The sequence below is a fragment of the Lissotriton vulgaris genome, chromosome 7, assembly GCF_964263255.1.
Source record: "Lissotriton vulgaris chromosome 7, aLisVul1.2, whole genome shotgun sequence".
Lineage (NCBI taxonomy): Eukaryota > Metazoa > Chordata > Amphibia > Caudata > Salamandridae > Lissotriton > Lissotriton vulgaris.
The window spans coordinates 1,043,295,750-1,043,312,482 of record NC_141695.1 but is presented as its reverse complement, the minus strand read 5'-3'; the positions used below and the strand labels follow the sequence as shown (position 1 = coordinate 1,043,312,482).

At 47.5% G+C, this 16,733-nt stretch overlaps 1 protein-coding gene across 2 annotated transcripts in view; it reads right to left on the bottom strand.

The window, feature by feature from the left end:
• Nucleotides 1–16,733, bottom strand: part of MYOT (myotilin) — an 801,437-nt gene that overhangs the window by 690,158 nt on the left and 94,546 nt on the right. For both annotated transcript variants that reach the window (XM_086931487.1, XM_086931486.1), the window contains exon 2: nucleotides 3,270–3,361. The gene's annotated coding sequence lies outside the window, so the exon portion shown is untranslated. The remainder of the gene's footprint in view (nucleotides 1–3,269; nucleotides 3,362–16,733) is intronic.

The window sequence follows — 16,733 nt, the reverse complement described above, 5'->3', positions numbered from 1 at the left end:
CCTTGCTCAAGAAATGTATATACATAGTTTAATATCCATTTACCAGGTGGCTGCTGTAGTCCGTCGTACCTGCACACCACCTTCTAGGACAATGTGCTAAAAAGTCACAGTCCAGCTTGTGCCTGCTAGCGTCAGTCTCAGCTAGGATCATATTGATTCACATATTTAAAAAGGGAGTTGTTACACTCAATTATCCTTTGTTTTGTATCGAACTATGGTATCCCATTTAGTGTACTGCCCTAGGAATTAATTTAATCTGCAGCTCCCACCCCGGCATTGCCGAGTAGTCTTTGCCCCAAGAAAACTTCAACCACTGGCTTAAACCAATTCCGCCCGTAAATCTCACCTTAGGTTAACAGCCACTCTTACGGGTGCCCTCTCTTCCCCTTACCACATCCACGGTGTCTTGCTATGCTCGGTGCTCCGTCCCGTTCCACAACAATCGGGACGCGAGCGTGTGAATTTCAATCGCCCGGTGAAAGACACACTCCCGGAAATGGACAGTCTGGAAATCCATAACAGGACCTCCCCCATGGTTCTCAAGCAAAGCGGGGGCCATCTTTAAGGTACCGCACGATTTTAAAATCCATACCGTGCCACAATACACCTATTGTATAAGGGGCGACATTGTGTTCTACCGCTAGGTCTTGTTATTTATTATGGATTTAATTAGGGTTTCTACTCAATTGTATGAACCCCACAGCGCTGGGCAGCCACATCTCCACACCAACACTACTAAAACAAAAACCCTCACTGCTTGTGTGACCAGCAAGGTCCAGGGGACTCGCCAAGCAATGGAGAGTCATGGCACGTCTGAAGCAACCAGGAAAGTCCAAGAACAAACAAGGTAACCCTCGCCATGACCCACAGGCCAACGGACCGGGGATCGCGAGGAGACCTCAAGCAAGTGTGCAAAATACCAGCTCACAGAGCACTTTGTGAGTGGAGGCTGGATATCTTAGGAGCAAATACTGCTTGGAGTCAGGACTACACAGAGTCCAATGCACAGGCTAAGGGATCGCCAAAAAGCATACGCACTTGCAAATGTGCTCGGTGCACAGGGGTTTGGGTTGCACGGTCCCCACGAGGCATACTGGTCTCAGAATCACTGAGAGTTCAAATCTACCTCAGGGACCTTTAGGAACCCACCTCCTGTGCTGCTGAACTCTTCAGAGTCCGCAGGAGCTCTGGAGAAGCAAACCGGTCAAATGCGTTTAGGTGCCTGTTGCTGCAGGGAAGTAACTCCTTTACTCCAAAGGAGATTCTTCAGTCGTGCAATCGTAGTGCAGGTAGTCAAAGTACTTGGGGCCATATGTATCAAGCAAATTCGCATTCGCAAAGGCCTTTGCGAATGCGAATTTGCTAAATGGAATGTATTAAGAAAAATTTGGTGCAAAATAAGGAATCGCAAAATTTGCGATTCCTTACTTTGCAATTGCATTTAAGGAATCGCACATTTTGCGATTCCTTAAATGCAATGTATGTAGCAAACAAAATTTGCAAAATGCCCTTAAGGAATCGCAAATTACCACCAACTTCTAGTTGGTGGTAAGTTGCGAATTCCTTGAAAAATGCACATTTTTGCATTTTTCAAAGTGCCATGTGATGCACATACATGCCCTTAGAGCATGCATGTGCACTACATGTGCACCCATGCATATTTCAGGGGTGCAACAGGGTGTCCTTTGGACACCCCTGCACCCTTGAAATTATTCTCAATTTGCGATTAGCAAATTGTGAATCGTAAATTGAGAATAACTTCCCATTCATTTCTATGTGCCTCCTGGCCAATAAAATGAATGGGAAAGTATTCCTTAATTGTGATTCGCAATTTGCTAATCGCAATTAAGGAATTTTAAGGAATCGCAAAATAAATGCGATTTTGTACATAGGTATCTTGATACATATGGCCCTTGGTTTCTTCTTAGCAGAATATTGTCCAGGTAAAATCTAAAGTCCTGTAGTCAGGTAACCCACTTTATACCTATGGGAAGGGGTTGGAAAGATTCTGTGGATCCTCCTAGGGGATGGGTAGGACAGAGGGGTAGGTACACCCATGTCCTTTGTCCAGCTTCGCACCAGAGCAGGAGCCAATGGCTCCCAGAACTGGTTTGATCTGGCCTATCCACAGGGACACCAAATGTGCCCCCAGTGCAGACTTTCTGGCACTCTCAGAGTGCACCCACCCAGGCCCCAATACACTAAATCCTATCTGGGAGGTGGTTTCATCACCCTGTTTCAGGATGCCTATTGTCATGCCTTCCTCTGCGCAAGCTTGGCTCAGCAGCAGGAGGGCAGACTCATGTCTGTGGCTGGCAGCATCCATTTTGTGCAGCCCAGGTCGAGAAAACTGGTATTGGGTAAACCCGGTGACCCACAGTAGTGGTTCTTGAAGGGTGGAATCATACCTCCCGCACCAGTTACTGGTGTGGAGGATTGATTCCAAGGTGTTTGATACCAACCAAGACATATCTCTAAGCAGCCGTAATAAAGTTAGCATTTACGACAAGGTTATAATGTACTTAAACATATATGTCTGGCTGCATCACAGACAACCCTGGAAAATTGGTCTTCTAAGGCTGTCGAGGGGTTCTGCTCATGCAGGGGCACACTCTCACGTAAAACCCAGCATCCTGCCTTCAGGATTGATAAGGCCTGCCCTAGGGGTTACTGATAGGTTTTTATGTGTAGTGATTTAGATAGATATAGTGAAATATATCTCAGTAAGTGGTGCAAGCACCATCTTACACAGTCTGCTGTAGCAGACCTGTCGTGTTATTTTGAATGGCCTCTCATGGGTGGCATAATACATGCTGCAGCCCATGGGAGGTCTCTGGGGTACCTATGACCTGGTTACATGGGGTACTATATTCTAGGAACTGATAAGGGTACCCCAGTATCCAATTTGGAGTGTACCTAAAGTACATATACAACAATTCCAGGGAGAAAGCAGATAGACTGGGGCCCGATTAGCAGGATCCCAGTCAGACTAGTCATAAACAGTGATACATCAGCAAAAAAGTGGGGGTAAAATAAGAAGCAGGTCCTACTTTCCTACACAGTACCAACAACATATATAGCAAATTCAAACAAAATCTTCCAATGGAAACTTTACCACCTAGGACTATCTACAATAACCAAATATATATATTTTAATCTAGATCACACTGCAACACTTAATTAACGGAGTATACGAATATTATGAGGTCCAATTTCAATACACTTAGGTAAATCAAAGAATAACAAATATTCTCTTTCACAAAACTCACCTGTCGTGCGAAAATATGAAGTTGATAGACGGTTTTTGGATTTCAGAAATAGAATCTACATATTTCTCTTCTCAAACATGGTGACCCATGATCTGTAACAAACAAAATACAAGTTTAATTTTAGTAGGAACAGAAAATGCTAATGGGTGATGGTAATCGGATAACACATACTAAGAGTATAGTAAGTTTGTTTTAACTAGATGCATTCAACATTGAAGGCCTGATTAAGAGTACCCCGGGTAGGATACCACCTGCCTGATGACAACTGGCCCAGTATTCCCACACCCGGTTTTTACTGAATGCGATAATTCATTCCAACCTTTAAAATCGCATGTTGCTTTGGCTGAATCACCATTTTACATTTCCTCCTCCATGATCTAAATCCACTCCCTCCACCCTCACCTAACAGCATCTTCATCTCACATTTAGCACCTGCTCAAAGTCAAAGGGGATTCCAGCCAGTACTGACAATTCGTGCAACCCAGAAGTTCCTCATGGAATTCCGGTTTACAAATGCAGAGTGGAGTGCTTAGTTAGTGAAATAAGTGGCGGGCTCAAATTTTTGTAAGAAGCCAGTGGAATGCCGGGCTGATGAATACCAGGGCTGGTTGGTCTTTATTTAATCTCATGTTTCTTTCATCCACCAATATAACCTTCCTGTCGCTATATTGAACTGGTGTGGGTTCCTTTTCGTTCCTGGTTTCTCGCTTTGACACCATGCTCTTTCCCCTTTGTTGCTTTGTGTCTTTCTTGCGCCTGCCCGAGGCCACGCAGTGGCCATCAGGAGGGCGGGCTCCTAGTCACGGAGGGCTGTCCCGCCCCCGCATGACGCGGTAGTTCCTCTCCTGAGGCAGTCTCCCCCGGTTGGTGGAGACTGGTAGTGATGCACGTCCGGGGCGGTGGGGAGGAGCCGTCTGGAGTACATCAGACCTCTGCCCTGCTGGGGAGGCCTCTTTGCCGCCCCGGACGTCGCAGTTCCATGTTGGGACACTCTTTGTCTTGCCTCTGGCCGTCTTCCAGAGGTCCGGTCTTGCGACGTTTTTTGCGACGTTTTACCCGGCGTTCGACGGTCCGTGTTGCCTGTGGTGAGTGGGGAGGACTTAGGTGGGTTGTAGGCAATTGTCTTGTTCGGGGGCATGGGGGTCACAGGTGTGGCCCCGGCGGTCCTCCCCCACGCGTCGGGTAACACTTGGTTAATGCATGGGACTTTTTGAGCAGTCCTGGCCCTTATTCTTGCTGTGCTCGTGTCTCACCGGAGCAGTTGTTTGTTGTCTCCCTCCAGGGGTACTACCACTCCAGCATCTTGTTTCCTGCATATGCTTCCGTGGCGCTTACCTTAGCTCGTGAGTGTGTGTCCCCACGGAGCAATTGATTGTTTCTCGGTGCCCTTCGTTACGTCTCCCTCCAGGGGTTCGATTACATAATGTGGGGCATTTAAGGCGCCTTCCTTCACCGGTTGCATAGAGCACGATGAGGATTGCTAGGCTACGAGTCCGTTCTAGTTTTGTTCAGGCCCAGCGCGTTATGAGAGAAGTAAGGGGGCAGATGGCCGTTTCGTCTGTCCCCTATATTTTCCCGAGGTGCTTGCTTATCCGCGGATGCATGTGCGGACATTTGGAGTAGCGCTGCTGTCGTAGGCTAAGTCTCTTGTGCGTTCCCTTCGTGGCGACGGTTATGTCTTAGGCTTCGAATGCGTTTGTTTGCTTGATGAATTATTCGCCAGGTAGGATCCCCTTCCAGGCTGTGTCCGTAGGCGTTCTTGTGACCTGGCCATGCGCCATGGCGCCCGGGCTCAGTTCTCTCAGAGTGAATTTTGTGGTTGTGCGTGTGAGAGCTAGGTTTCTAAGCGCTTGTAAACGAGCTAATTCTGAGCTACACATCGCATTTTGTCCTGGGAGGCTCTTCATGTAACTTCATGTAACGCGCTTCATGTAACACGGCCCCCGTCCCCAAACCTTCCGGTTTCGTCCTCGGGCCCCTCGGCCTTTTTTCCTCCTATGGTGGTTTTACGTTTAGTGCGGGTCCGGCCTGTACATGTCGGGCCCCGCTGTATTGCCCTAATACCCGCTAGTCCCGTTCCACGCTTCATTGGTGATCCGGCCTTGGGGGAGGGGGGGGGGGTGATTGTACAGATCCCGCAAAGTTGCTCCCGTATAGTCGGCAAGCTCAGTGCCCTCGGACACCCCCCCCCCCCCCATTTCGGCATTTCCGGTGGCCATCTTGGAGGGGTATTGTTGTCGGGCGGACATTTAGATTCTTGTGGGGGCGGCATGTCAGATCAGTGGATATGGTTCTATGTTGTGCGCGTGTGCGTTATTTATGGTGCTCGCAAAGGGTGCAGGTATGTTGTGTGTAATAAGGTGCCGAGGCTAGGTGCTTCGCGGAGGTCAGTCCACGCGGGAGTGGTACTCCACGAGCGTCACATTCCCGCGTGGGACAGCACTCTGCCTACGGTTCTGCTATGTGTATACTTCCCCGGCTATCTAATTTTCTTAAGGCTAGCAGTCTTCCTGTACGTGTTACAATCTGCCACGGCAAGCATCCCAAGGGTGGTGAGATAACTCGCTCCTCTGGCATGTGTATGCACACGCGAATTTGCGTCCTTGTCAAAATATTCATGTTACTACTTAATTAGGCAGTAACCTCCGGTGCGTCAGCGAGTGACTATTTGTACTCTTCAGCCTGCTAGTCCACAGCGAGTGAATTCAGCCGGCGTTGTACTCTTGAATTGCTCATGAGAGATCCTTTGCATATCAGGGGTACTTCAGTGCAGGAAGGTCCCTACCGTGTCCACATGCTCCGACGATGTGTAGGCTGCCTGTGGCTGGGCCATACAGGATATTCTACATTTGAGTTGTTGCCTGGGGTACTTCAGTGCAGGAAGGTCCCTACCGTGTCCACATTCTCCGACGTTGTGTAGGCTGCCTGTGGCCGGGCCATACAGGATATTCTACATTTGAGTTGTTGCTTGGCGCATATTATGTGAGATCTGTGGTCACGTTCGTAAATACACTTTAGCATATGCCCAGCTTGTGTACATTAATCGGTAGATCCGTGTGCTTGCTGCGCTGCGGTAAAGCCAGAATATATTTGAAATACCTTCAGTAGCGTGGTGTCTGTCTCGCCAGCTTTGACCTGGTTGGTGCGAGTCTGCAGGAGCTACGGCATAGGACTTTGTGGGGTGGGGGGGTCTCGGCCCGGGTCGGTCACAGCCCGGGGAGGCTTCCACCCGGTTCCCACGCATTAGGTGCCATGCACTTCTTCCCGTACAGGAAAACATGTGTCATGTAATACTACTGGAGCTAGGTATTGCGCTGCGTTGCCTAAGCAGTGCCTCGCGCGTGCCATTTCGTCTGGAAACACATCCTCACCTGGTTTTGGTTCAGGGATAGCTCAATGGGTTTCAGCTTTGTCACAGATACTCTTGTTATGTCAGTTATAAGTTACAATCCTAAAGTAGTACAGTGATGCAATTAACTGTCCTCAAAGAGTTGCCTGCAAACCGCAAGTTAAAGGTTTGAATCCTTATGGTTTCCCCCAGCCTTTACATTACCCTAATGTTCCCAAAATGGGTTGGTTTGGTTAGGAATGCTCTCCTATTATAATGCCAATTCTAACCACTGTCGATGTTTTGAGTCCAGAGTTTGTGCTTTGCCTTTCCAAACACTCTTAAAGATTCTGTCCACTGGTAGGGATGCATTTCTTTCCCACTCCTTGTTATCAGGCTTGTCTGGTTATATATTTTCATTGTCCTGTTTAATGCGTGTGTGGAATGTTAAGTGCTCTGACTCCCTACTCTGGGTGCTATAAAACAAATGAAATGCATGTGAGAAACATGCCCTATACTGAATACTTCTGCATCGCGAGAGACTTTTCCTGGAGCTTTCCATTCACCTTCATATCGAGCTGCTCTGTTGCACACAGGATTAGGTTGCGGGCCTTACACATCGTGTCCCCCTTTAGGCACCTCAATGCGCCCCACCCCTCCCAGGCCCTGGGTCCCTGCCTCACTTCCAGGGAAATTATCCTGTCCACGTTGTTTCCCCTAGTTGATGAAACTCGCTTTGCCCTGATTAAAACTTGCTGGCACGCGCCATTTGATGCCCAGGGTTAGCCGATGGTCGGCCACGGGTGGTGGCGGTCGGTGAGGGCGTGGACAGGCGTTAATCGCGGGCATGATATTCCTGCCTGGATATCGGTTTTCTTTCAATTCTAGTCATTCCTTACCAGTCCGGAACCTTTATTTGAGTACGATGATGCCGCAGGTCATTTTTCAAGCATCAGAACTTTAGACGAGGGCTGGAGAGAGCTATGCCCGGCTACGAAGCATTTCTGGGGCTGTCTTGGCACACGTGTGCACTTGTTGGATGCAAATTGTCATTCAGTTACTAGACGCATAGGTTGTGGGGCGGAGCGCGGAATCCCTTCAGAGTCCCTCCCCAGTCTTTGCGATGGGTTGCATCCATCTTCGTCCGGTAGCTCTCTTCGCCACTCCAGTATAGACGCTCCTATATGTGCATTATTCTAGTCTCGTCTTCTCTTGGGAATAGTCCAGCCCTTCCTGCCAATCCTGGCCCTCCCTGGTTTGGATACAAGCATCCTGGTTCTCGGTGTTGGGGCATTCGCCCTCACCATCCAGACCCCCTGGTTAGGCTTATTGAGCGACACGTATTTTATGCGCTGGCTTGGCTGGCCTGCCAATAGCCACCCCCCCCCCCTTCAACAGTGGTACCCCCCCCCCCTTCTTGAGACCAGCTACTTTTCTTCCTATACATTCCGTTGCGAAATTGAGTACATTCAATCCTCAGATGACTATCAGATGTCGGTCGCATGCTTTATACCTGTTGGGTTTAGGACTTGATGCATGTTGTTTTAGCCCAGGCGCGGCCTGGTTAGGTTTCGAGTGGCAGGCACGATTAGGACATGATGCCCCGCCCGTTTGCTACCCATCCGCTTTTATCTGTTCTTTCGTCCTGGGTTTTAGCATGAGTTGCCATTGAGATCCTAGTATGACCGGCTCATTCGGGCTAAGAAATAGATGCTCTATGACTGATTTGCCCCTTGTAAAGTCTGGAAGTGGTAGGGACACTGGTCATCATGTCTGATATGTTCGGTTTCCTCTATAGCTTAATACTATAGCTTATAACTTTACCCTTATGTAGCCCTGGTACTCCCTCATCTATCTATAGGCCAGCATTACAAGTTCAGCAATGGTGTGGGTGGGAGGATGTCATCAGCTTAGCATGTGATAGAACTGGCATGATAATATTTTAGCTGTATGCAGGACAAGAAATTATGTATAAGACCCTACACCTGTTCTTATATGACCAGACCAGTTTGGCAAGACCAGTTTCCCTGAGTTACTTTACGTGTTAGCTTGTGGGGCGTTACAAGTGGAAAAGGGTCCGGTAGGCATGCTGCAAGAGTATTTTATGTGCAGATGGTGGGGTGTTTTAAGGGTCGAGTGCGCACTTTTAGTGGTGGCCCAAGCCAGTGAGCAGGCAACTGGCTGTGTATATGGGGTGGGGGCGGTCTTTTACCCCATTTGTACTCTTTGGAAGGAACCCCGGAGCCGGGGGAAGTTTACCCTACAATGTGGCTCCTTCTGGTCCACGGTAGGGGCTTGTATTTCAGGGTAAAGTGACATTACTCTAGTGATCATGGCTGCAATTTCATCACCCTTTCTCCTTCCTGGGGCCCATATTCTTCCTCTTAACAGTGCCTATGTCACACTCATTGCCCTATTAGACAGGCACCGCGCACCCAAACCTTGCGATTCATGCTCAAAGTAAACAAGGCAAAACACAGCTATAGATAGCGCTGCACTTCGGCCCATGTTACGTAAGTAACCTGTCGTCTGGGCAACGCACGACTACTTTAATTTGATAGCTCTGCCATGTATCTGACGCGCAGGTATTCTCCAAAGAAAATCCAGTATCTTTTATGTATTGTTATTTTCAAAGCACTGACGTTACCTTGACCCCATTTACCACAAAGAGGTCTTCATCCTAATAGTTAGGCACAACGGCCGATCTCTTTTAGTACTTTTCTAACATGCGGTGAAGTGCTGGACATAGACATTCTTATGTCACGTCATAAACAAAAATGACTGGATAGGCCACCCACATATTCCCAGACGTTGTCAGCTATGTATGGGTCCTCGTAATTACTCCAGTAAGTTAAACAGGTGGCTTGCTATTATTTGTAATACTGGGGGTGTAATTGCTTGACAGCCCAGGCTAAGTATTGAGTTACACCTGAGAATTCTGAATGGATCTACATGTGTTGAATTACTAACTAGGGTAATCATATATATGCTTAGAACTCTAGGAGTTGATAGTACCCCCCGTATTATTTAGGGCAGGCGAAGGGGGTGCAGCACAAGTGATTGTGCCAGGCCGTCGGCAAACTTGCCACCCTGTGTGGGGTGCAATAGGTTTAGCACGCAGTGCACACCAGACACCCAAGTACAAGAACAAACGTTACGTAGGCTATGTTTGCACCGGTGCAAGTGTTAAGATAAGCACGTGAAAAATTAGCAAACAGTGCGTTAAGAGAAGTGGCGTGGTGTGCAACAAAGGGTACCAACACAGGTACATAGAGAGCACTGCAATAATGGCAACCACTTTAAACTGAGAAATTCTACCTGTGCACCCTTGATAACGGCACATGTGTTGCTCTCCCATGTTGGTAGGGTCTTACGTCATAGTCATTCCCCCCCCTTCCTTTGGTTCTCCTGCCTTATTTAGGAATTAATGCATTACCTAGGGGGGGCCAGTGTTTTCAGCTGCCCCCGTGGTTTTCAGTTTATTTCTTGCAAGACCACTTCGCTAGTCACTCCAATATATGCATTTGAGTACTGCAATAGATTTCTGTATCCTGTGGGGATTAGTTGCTGAAGCGGAATCGGGCAGTTGATTGGTTTTGTGACAGCGCTTGTTTATTCGGGAGGGATTCTCTGCTGGGGGGGCCCTTCCCATCACCTGGTCTCTTGCCTGGGATAGTCTTCCCTATTGGGGTAGTGGGATTGTTCCCGGGTGGATGGCTATTGGTGTCGGAGTGGCTGGCATTTATCCATGCATGCCCTTGCGCAGGTCAGCCGAGGGGCCTCTCGGTTGCAGGCGCTGCGGTCCCCGGGAAGTGGTCGTAGTCGGCCTTCAGTCTAGCTATCTAACTGTACTATGTCTGTAGCCGCTTCCAGCCAAAAACCTAAGAGGGCAGGGGATGCCGGCTGTTCGGCCTGTGGACCCGGATTATCGCTTAACTGGGACTCGTCCAAGTTCTATAGTATGTCCGGTGCCCTCCTATTCCCTCGTGTCAGTAAGCACACTTCCTCTCCCTGCTGGATTATGAAGACAGTGATTCAGACGTATCAGTGACTCCTTGGCGCAGTTTCCTGACGTTCAGGGGGAAGGGATATGTTGGTGTCCCAGCGGCTTGCGCTGGACAGCCTATTTCATGTTACCTGGGGCCTCTGTAGTTTGGGCCCCCTTCCTATCCCTTTTGTTTCCCTGAGGGGTTGTAGGACAGGTTTATTGGTGCCTGATGGTGGTACCCCACGCCTATGGGCGTTGCCTTGTTCCTCCTCTGTCTGGAGGTTGCAATTCTAGGTGTAGGTTGCAGGTAAAGAGCAGTAATTTGGTGGGGGGCCCGTGCGGCAGCGGGAACCACCTCACGGGCTGTGGCGGAGTTACTGGGCGATCCGGAAGAAGAGAGGTGCAAACGCTGGACGTCAGCGGGCACATAGGGGTGCCAGAGCATAACCTCAGAGCCTAACCTGTAACCTCATGGGAGGTGCAGGAATCCGTGTCGGCGCCCCAGTAGTCCTTCGGGCGGTTGTGGGCCTGCGCAACCGGGGGTTTGCCTAGTCACGCCCCGCAATGGGCGTGTCATTATAATTATGGTAATTGTACAACAGTTGGGTGGTTCGCCACTGTGTTGTTTGGCTCAACAGGCGGGCAGGTGGCGAGAATGTGGCCTGCCCTAGGATCGCCCGTAAGCTAACCCACCGTCATTACATATGTTGTATGTAATAAACCTGCAGCAATTTTTACCCAAACCTATTATTTGTGTCATTGTGTTATTTGCGGGTTTGGGCATGTGGGGCGGGGGTTCATGTGGCCCTGATGTGACTATGATCTGGGCCAAAGTCTGATGATTAAAAATACGTTCTGGCCCCAAAAAGGAGTGCTGGTGGGCCCATCTGGAACCACAGGCTCAAATCAAGCACTGGCAACATCCAGCAACACGAGTAAAGATGTGCAGTTTGAAGAGCACAAATAAAAAAGACTCCACATGCATGTTCAAAGGACACTACATTTAACTTAACCGATATTTTTTAAGTTTGAAAACTGATCCTTTATTATGTTAAGTAGAAAGAGAAACACGCTCATTGTTATTTGAAGGTGGAAGTGCTTGTTACTGAAGCCAGTATTCAAGGGGGGGGGCATGTGTTTAACTTTATAATCAGAGGCATCTGGCTCCTTCAGTGGAGACGAGGGCTCCTGTACTCTACGACACATGGATCAAGTGATATGTGCAGTGCTAGGTCTCTTACCTATCTTCACAATCGTACAGCCCAGCACTGCGTTGTGTGACCTGTCACAGCATACGGACGCTCTACATGTAACACTTCCCATAGCAATGCTATCAGGAGAATATAATATCTCCCACATGAGTATGGACCATAGATATATAATATAAATTCACAAAACATATCAACACAAAAACAAAAAATCAGTACATAACCTAAACCATGCATTTGTTAATCACATTTTTATGCTTTAAGGCATTTAAGTGCGGAATAATTGATGTTGTTTCCCACTCCAGCACAATGGTACGCCTAGATTTCCACGCTTCTCTTCTACAGCAGGGGTGCCCAGGGTGTAGGGACAGAATCCATGCCAGATTTTTACCATTTCAAAAGAATGAATGTGCATACAACGAATCTGCATTGGACTCTGGTCCCCATGTGAGTCACTATCATACAGCTCCTCGTGCATCTTGGAACATGTAATACGACACAAGGTGGCCATGTGAGCCACTGAAAGATCCACAAAAAACATTTAGAATTCATGCAGCAGACCGACTTGAAGTTGTCATTATCAAATGTCAGCAACCAATGGCTCTGCCTATTGGTGCTTGAAGAAGACTAGCCTTGCATTGCCATGGCATATTTGTGGATTTCCAGCATTCTCACTCGAAAAAGGGCTCGCCAGATTTAAACAGATTCAAACAGGATGTTGATATTTCTACTGACCCTATACTGATGAACATTCTGACAATCTAATCATTCTAAAGAAAAATCAGGGCTTCTTCGATGGTGACTGGCCAATGTCAAGAAATTCCATGTTGTGGTCACATGCTCCATGGCTCGATTTTTAACACAGAATATGAATTAATATAACCAAGATAACATTTCCCCCTAATTCCCTACATCAATGATTTACATTTTGTAACAGTTGGCTACAACATGATATATGAAAATGGCAATATTAAACATGAAGGTCGTGAAGAGCTTGTTACAGTTTTTTTCCCTCAACTGCATTCTTCTGCCAGGTGATGTGCACATTTCGCAAGTAGGTGAATTTAACAGTATTTCTATGACATTTTTCAATTCATGGAATTTGCAAGATGTCCAGCTTATAACTTGTGCTAAGAGTCATTTTTTGATGATATTCCTCACTACAGTATTGATGTTACGAAAAATGCCTTCTCAGCTAGCGACAATGCATGATTAAACCCTGTGGAGACCCCTAAGGGGTGGAAGTTTCGTGTTGGTCTCAGTTCAGAGATTCGAGGGAGAACTGACAATCATGTTAGTCAGCATTACGTCGAACCACCCACCCCCTTCAGAGTCTGACCGGGGTGGGCGGACTGGTGTCATGTTAGCATGACATGCATGCTTTGTGTGACCGGGGGCAGGCAGCAGCACTAATGTGCATGACTGGTGAAGGTCGGCAAATTTTTCTGACCAGCCCAGTCATGCGCACTAGTGTCTGCTCAGGCTGTGACTGCGCATTAGGAGAGCAAGGGTTGAGCAAAGGCTCAAACCTCGGTCTTCTAATGGGCAAGTGGACGGCAAGCAGCCCTGCTAAGCCAATCATGGTGCTGCTGGAGCAGCGCCAGGATTGGCTGAGAGGGTTTGCAAGCAGTGACGCAGCTATTTGTAGGTGCCAACCAACAGGACGCCAGAGCAGAAACGACGCAGACCCGTCAGGTAAGATTTTTTTTTTTTTAACTCTTCTCGGCACGGCCCCCACCCCTGCGCCTCCACTCCGCCCCCCCCCCAGAGAGTACTGCGAGCCGCGACTGAAGTCTTATTTTAAGAATGGTGGGTGAACAACTATTGCTAAATGTTGATTATGAGAAGGTTGTTTTGGTGATCCTGTATTTTAAACTGTGATGTAAATTTTAGCCGCATTCATGGTCCACGTTGATTATAGGACAAATCTTAACTGTTCGGCATGTTATTCCCTCTCTTCAAAGCCATTGCAGCAATATCATCTGTTTGCTATTCGATGGAACAACACCTCACCAAACGTATCTTATTGGGAGATGTTATTGGAACAGCTACATAATTGAGCATAAATGGCTGCCTCTTTCCCATTGCGTTTTTGCAATTACATATGAAACTGTTGGCTGTGTAGCGGTCTAGTTGTTCACCGCTAATCACGTGGGGACCCCTACCCGTGAGTAGATGCACACAATGTATCACCTTCGAGCCAGACATGGCGAAAAGGCTTAAATAAACGGGCCAGGGTCGCTCTGGACTTCTGGTCCACCTGAGTCTCTAGCCAACGTGTCTGTGTGCCGTTATTAGAAGCTCGTAGGTCCTCGCTAGTTCGGGCCCTCACACTGGCGATGTAGGATGGGATACATGTGAAGCTGATGCCTCACAACCAGAGAAAAGTTTGTATACTCTGGACCGTTGACATGCCAATGTCAAAAACGAAACGCAACCGACATCGTGGTGGCGCGAGGAAACCTGATCGTGTCAGCGCAGTAAGATGCGATCGTGAAGGAGCCAAGAAAATCAAGGTACCGCCTGCTCTGCGCTCTCGCTGTGAAATTGATTGTACTTGTGAAGCGATTAGTGTGATAGTGTTGTCGAGGAGACACGGCAAAGCCCGCCCTGAAATCTGAAGTGCGCGCATGCATAGTCAGAATCAGCTGTGCCTGACAAGAAGATCTTGAAGTCTGAAACGCCCGCTGAAAATTGACAGATTGTCTAACGGCAGCATGCAAACAAATACTGGCGCTGGACAAGCACTGGCATAATCAACCATCCATAAACCAGAGCAAATTGAACAAACAAACATACATTGGCAAGATCAGTTGAATGCACACTAAAGTAACGTCAGAAGGCAAACAAGCGTTGGCAAACAAAAAAGCACTGGCAAAACAAATTGTCTGCTAACAAAAACAACTACATCACAAGACAAACAAGCACTTGTAAACAAACAAGCATTGGCAAAACCAGTTGTCTATGAACTAAAGTGAATAAGCGTAAAACAAACAAGCATTGGCAAACAAACAAGCATTGGCAAAACCAATTGTCCGCGCATTGGCAAACAAACAAGCAATAGCAAAACCAATTGTCTACTAACTAAGGCAACAACATTACAAGAACAGCCAAGCAGTGGCAAACAAACAAGCATTGGCAAAACTAGTGGTCTATGAACTAAAGTGAATAAGCGTAAAGCAAACAAGCATTGGCAAACAAACAAGCATTGTCAAAATCAACTTCATATGCTGAATCACCATGACTGAATAGGCTACCTCTACCACCCGCAACTCCGGCGGTCGCGCCCACGCATGCACATTCACAAGTCAGTACAGTCCCCCATTAAGTGAATTAATTGACCCCCCCACTGCGTCACCAATGTGGAACATATGGATTGGCTGTTTAAATAACTACTTTATCGCAACAAGGGAGACAGATGGTGCTGTAGAAAGATCCCTACTATTACATTTTGCAGATTTGCACATGTACCAATTACTGGACAACCAACTGACTATGAAGCTGCAGTTCGGGCACTCAATGCACATTTTGACACTCAACTGAACCCTGACTATGAACATTTTAGGTTGCGACAAGCCCGTCAAAGAGAAGGAGAATCTATGGACACTTTTCATGCCCGTCTCAGAGAATTAGCCAGCACTTGCACAGATGATGATCAAGACAAATAGGTGCGAGCACAGACCATTCAAGGGTGCTGCAACAAAACCCTGCGGACCCTCATTCTCATTCAACCACGTATATCTCTGGAAGATATACTAATCCTAGCACGATCTCATGAACTTTCTGATGTCATGGCAACAGCCACGAGAGCAGCGCTTAACAAGCCAAATGAACTGGCAGCAAGTGTCAAAACAGAGCAAGTTGACGTCGTTCGCACCTCCACTCGCGGAAAATGAGGACGATGGCCCACCAGAAGACCACGACAGCCCCAATGTGGATACTGTGGGAGAGAAGAACATCCACATCATGAATGTCCAGGGAAAGACAAGATATGCTCAAAATATGGATTCCCCAATCATTTTTCAAGTGTGTGTCGAGGCGGCATGCGTAGCAGAGGAACTCCTGGGAGAAGACCCCCAGCAAGGTTGGTGAAACATCTTTCGCTAGATGATCCCAGCAAAACAATAATCTTGAAAACACAGATGACCCATAGACAACACATCGAAAGATTCATCTACAGATGAAGAGGAGGAATGCTACCTTGTCTCTTTTGCAAGTGACCTGAAACGGCGAAGGCGTCCCCAGCCAACATGTGCCATAGAAATCACAGGATCACCAGTTACGGCCCTCATTGACACTGGAGCATCAGTGAATGTAATGGGAAGCCAGCACTACAAAAAGCCCAACCCAAGACCGCCACTAGTACCATCCAAAGTGAGAATACTCACGTATAGCAGTCAGAAACCCCTACATCTGAAGGTTAAGATGACTGTGCAAGTAAAGTCAGAGGACCGCAAAATTGCCACAACATTTCATGTAGTTGACAGAGAAGCGGACATATTAGTGGGAAGCCATACAGCCGAAGATTTAAGCCTCATAACATTTGCAAATGCAGTAAAAACTCTGCAGACAGAAGATATGCTAGACCTGTTCCCGCAACTATTCAAAGGATTAGGATGCGTAAAACGACCACCAGTAAAACTACATATTGACACATCAGTACAAGCAATTGCTCTGTGACACCGACATATACCATTTCATTTGCGACACCTGGTAGAGCAAGAAATACAAAAACTGGAACAACCGGGGGTGATAGAAAAAGTAACTGGCCTAACTCCCTGGGCGTTACCCATGGCTATATCTGAAAAACCAAAACAGCCCGGCCAAATCAGACTTTGCATCAATATGAGGATGCTCAATCAGGCAATACGCAGGGAGAGACATTTGAAACCCACAGTTGATGATATTCTTGCTGATCTTAATGGTTCTCAGTGATTTTC